The sequence below is a fragment of the Rhyacophila brunnea genome, unplaced genomic scaffold (genome assembly GCF_057557595.1).
Source record: "Rhyacophila brunnea isolate RB1 unplaced genomic scaffold, BYU_Rbru_1.0 scaffold_7, whole genome shotgun sequence".
Lineage (NCBI taxonomy): Eukaryota > Metazoa > Arthropoda > Insecta > Trichoptera > Rhyacophilidae > Rhyacophila > Rhyacophila brunnea.
Window position 1 is genome coordinate 33,750,827 of NW_028233339.1, and position 7,118 is coordinate 33,757,944.

Genomic DNA, 7,118 nt, shown 5'->3' on the forward strand with positions numbered 1-7,118 from the left:
TATAATAATGGAAATGGCTTAATCTTTTAAAAGTCTTTATTCGGTACCACATGACGAATAGTTGTGACCATTGATACCAGACCCGTCGGGTATCCTTCTCTTTTCTAAGCTGTATTGTTTCCTAGTATCAATGCTAACAAAATCAAATCTCAAATCAACAAAGTCAACTTATTGTAAGTAGTCGTCGAATTCATATTATATTATGTGACTCGCTTAAAGGATTCTATACTTCTTTGTTTTAGGTGATGTCTACAAACCACTTCATGGTTCCTCGATTGATCCCTCGATTAGTTCATCTCCAATACTACCGCCACCATATTTTCCACACGATCAGTGTGGTGCTTTGACAAAAGATGGGACGCCAGCAGCATTCCCATGCACACGCGCATCTATATTTGTTTGCGAGAAACAAACTCATGAACAAGACGATAGAGTATTGCATCTGAAATCACAAGTAAATCCTTCAGAAGAAATATCTCCTGAAAATTTGGAAAATTGAATTAGAATGGTTCTAATACATGGCGATATTATCAGAATTTAAACAGAGTTATCAAACTCACCAATATGTTTGTTATTGTTTTCACATTTACGTAGAAAATTTATGTTCGCTTCACAACTTAATAAAATTTTAATAAACATACCAAACTGTTTTCCTTTTATTTGTCACTGTCAAAAATAAATTATCACCTTGTAAACGTTTCTATTAAAAAAGTACACAATGCACAATCATACAATATCCACAGTTTGAAAGATAAATTACCAAGCGTACATCATAGTATTTCTACATAACATAATTATATTATATATCTATATTAAATAGGATTTGTTTATATATAAATATGCAATATTTAAGTATTTATATATAAAAGAGACTATTCGAATAATCCTTCTATAATAATATTTGACTATAATATAAATTCACATGTGTTCATAGTTCATACCATCGTTTCATTGCGCTCGGATTTAAAAGAAAAGTCTTCTCCCACTCCAGTACCTCTGATTGACAATTAAGGCCATGCATTAGTTGAGGCACGGTCTAAACAGATCGTTGCTAGGCGATGTGCGGATTGCGGGTCGCGGGTGCAAAAGACGCCTGTCAAACGAAATATTATTTCTCATATAAATCCAACATACGTCCATTTTATGTTCTGTTTATTATTCTATTAGTAACAATAATAATATATTCATTGACATGTTTTCTTTTTAAAGTAAATGGGTAACGTTTTTAGTCATCTTTACACGATTTTAGAATTAATTGGCCCGTCGCCATCACGCAGCAAAGTGACGTATGTCTGACTCGCCGTTTCTCTCAATGAATGCGAAGCGAGTACAAAATTTCGTCGCGCGTACAGTTGAAAATTATTTGGCGTTTCACTGATGCGTCACCTTAAGTAAATTTGAACAATATCTGTTAAGGTTCTTTACACGGGTTTAGTACCAACCATTAGTACTCAATACTCGCACTGATACCACCACGTGTAAACAGGCCGAATACCAATGCCTATTACTGTATTATTATTAGTGTCATTGTAAGTGCTAGAAGCAAGTACTAATGATTGGCACTAAGCCCGTGTAAACAAGCCATTGTGCAGAAATATACGTTTAAACCAAAAATAACGCTATGAATACATTAGAACAAACAAAACTGCCCCGTATCATGCCCGGTCACCGAGGCTCTACATTGTATTATTATTTAATTTAATAAAACGCATTTTTTTATAGTACTCATTCCACTTTTAATCAATAAATTAGGACCGGTTTTATCCGCCTCAGAAGGACATTTTCATTTGTTGAAAATGTCCCTCTGAGGCAGATGAAACTGGTCCTAATTTTTTGATTAAAAGTGGAATATAAATGAATTTATTAAATTAAACAACAATAAAATGCAGTTCCACCATGAATTTATAGTTAACAAAATAAAAGCTCTACATTTAGATTTAAATCATCACATAAGTTGTTTACTGAAGTCGTCACACACTCGAGTGTGATTTAATTGAGTTTACACGACAGAGCTTACCAGTATTTTGTCATTGTCAATTATGGAAATAAAAACAGATGAATGTGACTGCCCTTGATAGAAACATCCCACATAATCTGCCAAGTCTTCGATGCCGCATCCGGCGTTATTAAATGTATAGTCTGCTCTGTGTTGAACAGGGTCTCACGATTAATAAAGAGAGATGGTGTAGAATAGATAAAAACACATACAAATATTCCTAATATTAATACTATCGACCGAGGGTACTTGATGGAATTTGAATATAAATTCTAATGGATTTAAGTTTTATACTATTTTATTTGAGTCTTCTTTTGCGACCCGGGTTTCGCCTTTTGGCATCTCCAAGCGCTATACCCACTCACCAAACACTTCAACTATCTACTTATAACGTGTTTATTTTATGTTTTACATATTTTTTTATGATTTTACCGAGGCTTTGACTGCGACTCGCTGTCATATCGCTTCTTCTCATCTGGAAGAAGATCCGTCGATCAGGCCATCACTCCAATTCTGTTAAAGAACTTTACAATTTTTCCAAGCTCTTCCGTCTTACCCACCGCCAGGGCACCTTTCAATTCCTCTATGTTCTCAAAGATATCCGCAATTCGCACCTGTACTCTGCGTCTCTTTTTTATACTTGATCCTTGACTCAGTAGTAATAAGGTTTTTGCCTACTTTATTATATTAATTTGTTATTTAAGTAAGAGTTAATTGTATTCGTAGTAAGTAGGTTTGTATTTCCCATTAGTGAGTGCTCATACCGCCTGAAAATGCCGAAAGGTGAAACGCGGATCGCAAAAAAACAACTCAAATGGAATAGTACAAAATTTAAATCTATTAGAATACAACTATTCCTGTTACTTTAGTTTTTATTCAGAAAACACCCAATACATGGCAATCTAGTTCAGGGGTAGTCAACCTGGTTCCTACCGTCCACTAGTGGGCGTTCCAGTTGTGATGATGGGTGGTAGGGGGTTTAAAAACATTTTCATTATGGTTTTCATTATGGTCAAATTTCAGAAAATATACTATCTGTATCGCCCTCACATAAGTAAATTATTTTATAAAGATTTATTCTGCCAAACTTAGCGCTCTGACATAAAGTATTTGGTAAGTCAATTATTATTATATGCTTTAACTTGCTGTAACTGCTTTATAAATTTTATAAAGTAAAGTTACTTCCCTATTTTATAAATCACCATTACTGTGGAACCGGTGGGCGGTTAGAAAATTTTGCTACTAACAGAGATACAAAAGTGGGCGGTAGGTATAAAAAGGTTGACTACCTATGATCTAGTTGGTTGGCATCTACCAAAGGACGACAAACGTATCTGTTCTTTTCCAGATGTATCATGCAGGCTTTAGATTAGACAAATAAAACAAACACATTATGTAAGCCAGTTTCTGACCGATCATGGTGACTTAGTAGCCAAACTACGCGGTTTTCATTTAATATACATGGATCAGAATGCACATGCGGGCACGACAATCAAGTCTCTGAACATGTTCTCAACCGCCTGCTTATAGATCCATCCGAGCGGAGCTGCTTTCTAAAGTCCCATGCACGGGCCCAATTATTGCCCACGCCGACATGATATCAACCGAGGTAAACTTTAATGCATTTTAAAAGTTTTCTGCGTTGTATGGAGGACGAAATAATTACGATCGATTCATCACTTACAACTTCTGATATACTCTTTCGGCAGAGTTTCAGTATACGGGTACACAGAGGTTAATGTCACTAAAGGTTAATGACGTCAGAGCAAATCAAGATACTTTTTATATATTTTTATATTTGTGGCATAGAAATCTTTTCATTCACGTTTATAGTGTCACGGAATATAAATCGCAGCTGTAAAATACATGACGGGTAGAGATGGGTTAACTCAAGCTCTTGATATAGCATCCTCGTTCGGAATACCTTTATTCATGAAATTGATTTTGAAGCACGCTTATTTAAGGCATTTAAATTTCTATGCAATTATAATATAAAATATATTACAGAATACTGTCAAATAAATTTAAACTGTGTAAACTAGCAGGCATAATGAACAATGCACCTATTAACTATTGCCAAATTACTCAAAATCGTATGTCACATTAATTATTTTATTACGAGGGTTGTCCAAGAATTAAAGAACTCTATTAATTTTTGGCGACGCGGATGTTATTTCTCAAAAGATGGCAGCACTGGCGTGTAGCGTAGACTTTCCTCTCCAGAACGAGTGGTGAGCCGGCTCGGTAGCTGGTTCAGTATGACCTTTGTACGTTCAATAATTCGGTTTCTCAACCAGGAAGGAGTCCACCCTGTTGAAATCCATCATCGTCTCACATCCAATTATGATAATTTGATGAACCAGTGGAATTTCAGGAAGTGGTGTACTGAGTTTTTGAGTGGTATTCATGATGAGGAGGCGAGAGGAAGGAGGTGCTCAATAAATGACGTTTTGTTAAAAAAAAATCAATGATAAAGTTCGTGAAGATCGCCGTCTGATAGTCCGTGAACTCGAAATTTTGATCCCAGACGTCAGTAAATTTACCATACAAACGTTTTTGAGGGGTTCTAAGGTAAGCTCATTGGGTGCCCAAAATGTTGACGTTCACATACACAATCGTATGAAAAGCGCTTGTGTGTAGGTGTTTTTGAACGTTTGGACTCATTCATCTTGTGACCTATCATCCTGCTCATAGACCCGACCTAGCGCCAAGTTATTTCTATCTGAAGCTACATTTGGCCGAAAAATGTTTCCAGACCGACGAGGACGTAAAGAAAAAGGTGAGAATATTTTTGAGAACGGCGGCGGCAGAGTTCTACGACAAGCGAATCAAAGACCTAGTGCCACGGCTCACCAAATGCATCGATCGTAACGGGGACTACGTTGAAAAATAGTAGGGATTTATATCTAAAATTTCGTATGCTTTTTTATAAAAATAAAAATTTTCTGATTTTTTAAATAATAAAGGTCTTTAATTCTTGGACAACCCTCGTATATAAAATAAAGCACATTATGTATGGCTTATTCCAGATAAATTAATAACCACCAAGACCGATTTCATCGGCTTCTGTAGAGCATTCTTAACTAATACGAAACATACATTATTACAGCTATTTATGATTACAATTATTTGTATAAAACATGGATACTAATTAAATACAATATTTTAAGAAAAATCTGTTTTCAAGAATATATAAATTGTATCAACCAGTATTGATAGGATGGGCGAAGCAACAGGTCAGAAAGTTTTTATGCAAACTTTTAGGATGTTTAATATTTCAAAAAACGCTAGATAACCAGTTTATTTTAAAATATACGCTTAGAGACTTTATTAATTTTGTCAAAGTACTTTTCAAGACTGGTTTCCTTGGTTATTTTCTGGTGAATAAGTGGAGAAGGTATTCATATTCATGAAAATTACTTGCTTTCCATGCATACGGTACATAAATCGTTCTTAGGCTATAATAGTTTTAAATGTAGGTGCACAAACTCTAGTTCAAATTTGTCGTGGATAGTGATGCTGTCTATAAAAACTTAGATTACTTGTACTATAAATGTAAATGGATGCTTTTTACTTCTTCCAATTAATTCTATATATAATAGGGGGATGTATTCTTAGCATGGAATTGTAAAAGTCGTGTGTGATTTTGATTTTTCTTCGACTACTTAGTTGATTTTTTATTTATAACTAAGTGATTATTAAAATTGTTGTTCTCTGTATGTTTATTTATGATATCTTTATAATTATATATGATCTTAAGTTATTGTATTGTAATATTTAAAAAATATCGTATTGAAACCTTTCTCCTGGAAGTTAGTTTATCTTACGATCCCTTGGTCGGGAAACTAATATCATTTACATACAAATATTTATGAATTACTATTTTTCAGCAGTGATGACATTGCCGTAAACATTTTAAATATTTTTTAAGCTGCCTCCTTTTAATATACCACCATACCAGTATCTATAGTTTATTTTTAATTTGCCATCACAGCTGGGTTACATTTTTTTAAAAGCTTTTTTAACATCATATTATTATCATATCTGTCAACCTTTCATTTACTTCTGTAAGTTTCTCCGTTCCCCCTAGCATTTTAAAATTAATTGCTCACCTGCTATAAATTCTCATTGATTAATGAAGTTAAACTCATTTTATTTTACAATATTCTATATCATACTATCTCTCATTATTCCCCGTTTTTTTATTGATAACGCTGTAATTTTCAAAGGTTTTAATTTTACTACAAGGTCACGCCACGTCCCTTGGTCCATAGCCAACTCTCGTGCCTCTCGACATGCGAGTCCTTTAGGGCGTAGATAGCTTTTGTGGCGCCGCTGCAGGGTGAGGGAGGGCCAGCCACGGCACTCTTGTGCCACAGGGTGCCGGACGAAATCCTGAAGGCCGAAATCCAGAATGGCCGGAATCCCGCAGGCCGAAATCCCGAAAAATAAAAAAATATAAACAGTAATAATTCTTAACTCGAAAGTAAAAATACTTCTTTTTTTAAAAGAAAATGCAATAATAATGAAAATATATATACAATATATATATTTGAGAATTATTAATATCTTAATTTCAATTTTTCCACAAAAAAATGGTTTTCTTGCCTCTCCTGTAAATAATTGCGCAATCTTAACATTTGTCTTGGATTGCGCAAATTTTACAAGAGACAAAAACCTTTTTTTTTTCTAGAAAAAATGGGTTTAGTCTCTCACGTAAAAATTGCGCAATCTTAACACTTATCTTGAATTGTGCAAATTTTACAGTAGAGACAAAAAACATTTTTTTGTAGAAAATGGAAACTAAGATATTATTATTTGTGAAAATACTTACGTATACATATTATGCATATTTTATTTTTGCATTTTCTTTTATAAAAAGTATTATTTTTTTCCTTTCGAGTTTGTAGTTGTTGAGAATTATTACTGTATTTTTTATTTTTCGGGATTTTGGCCTTCGGGATTTCGGCTTTCGGGCTTTCGGCCATTTGGGATTTCGGCCATTCGGGATTTCAGCATTCGGAATTTTGACCTTCGCGATTCCGGCCGTCGGGATTCCGGCCATCGGGATTTCGACCCAAACCCGTGCCACAAGAGCACGGAATGTCACACTATCTGGAGG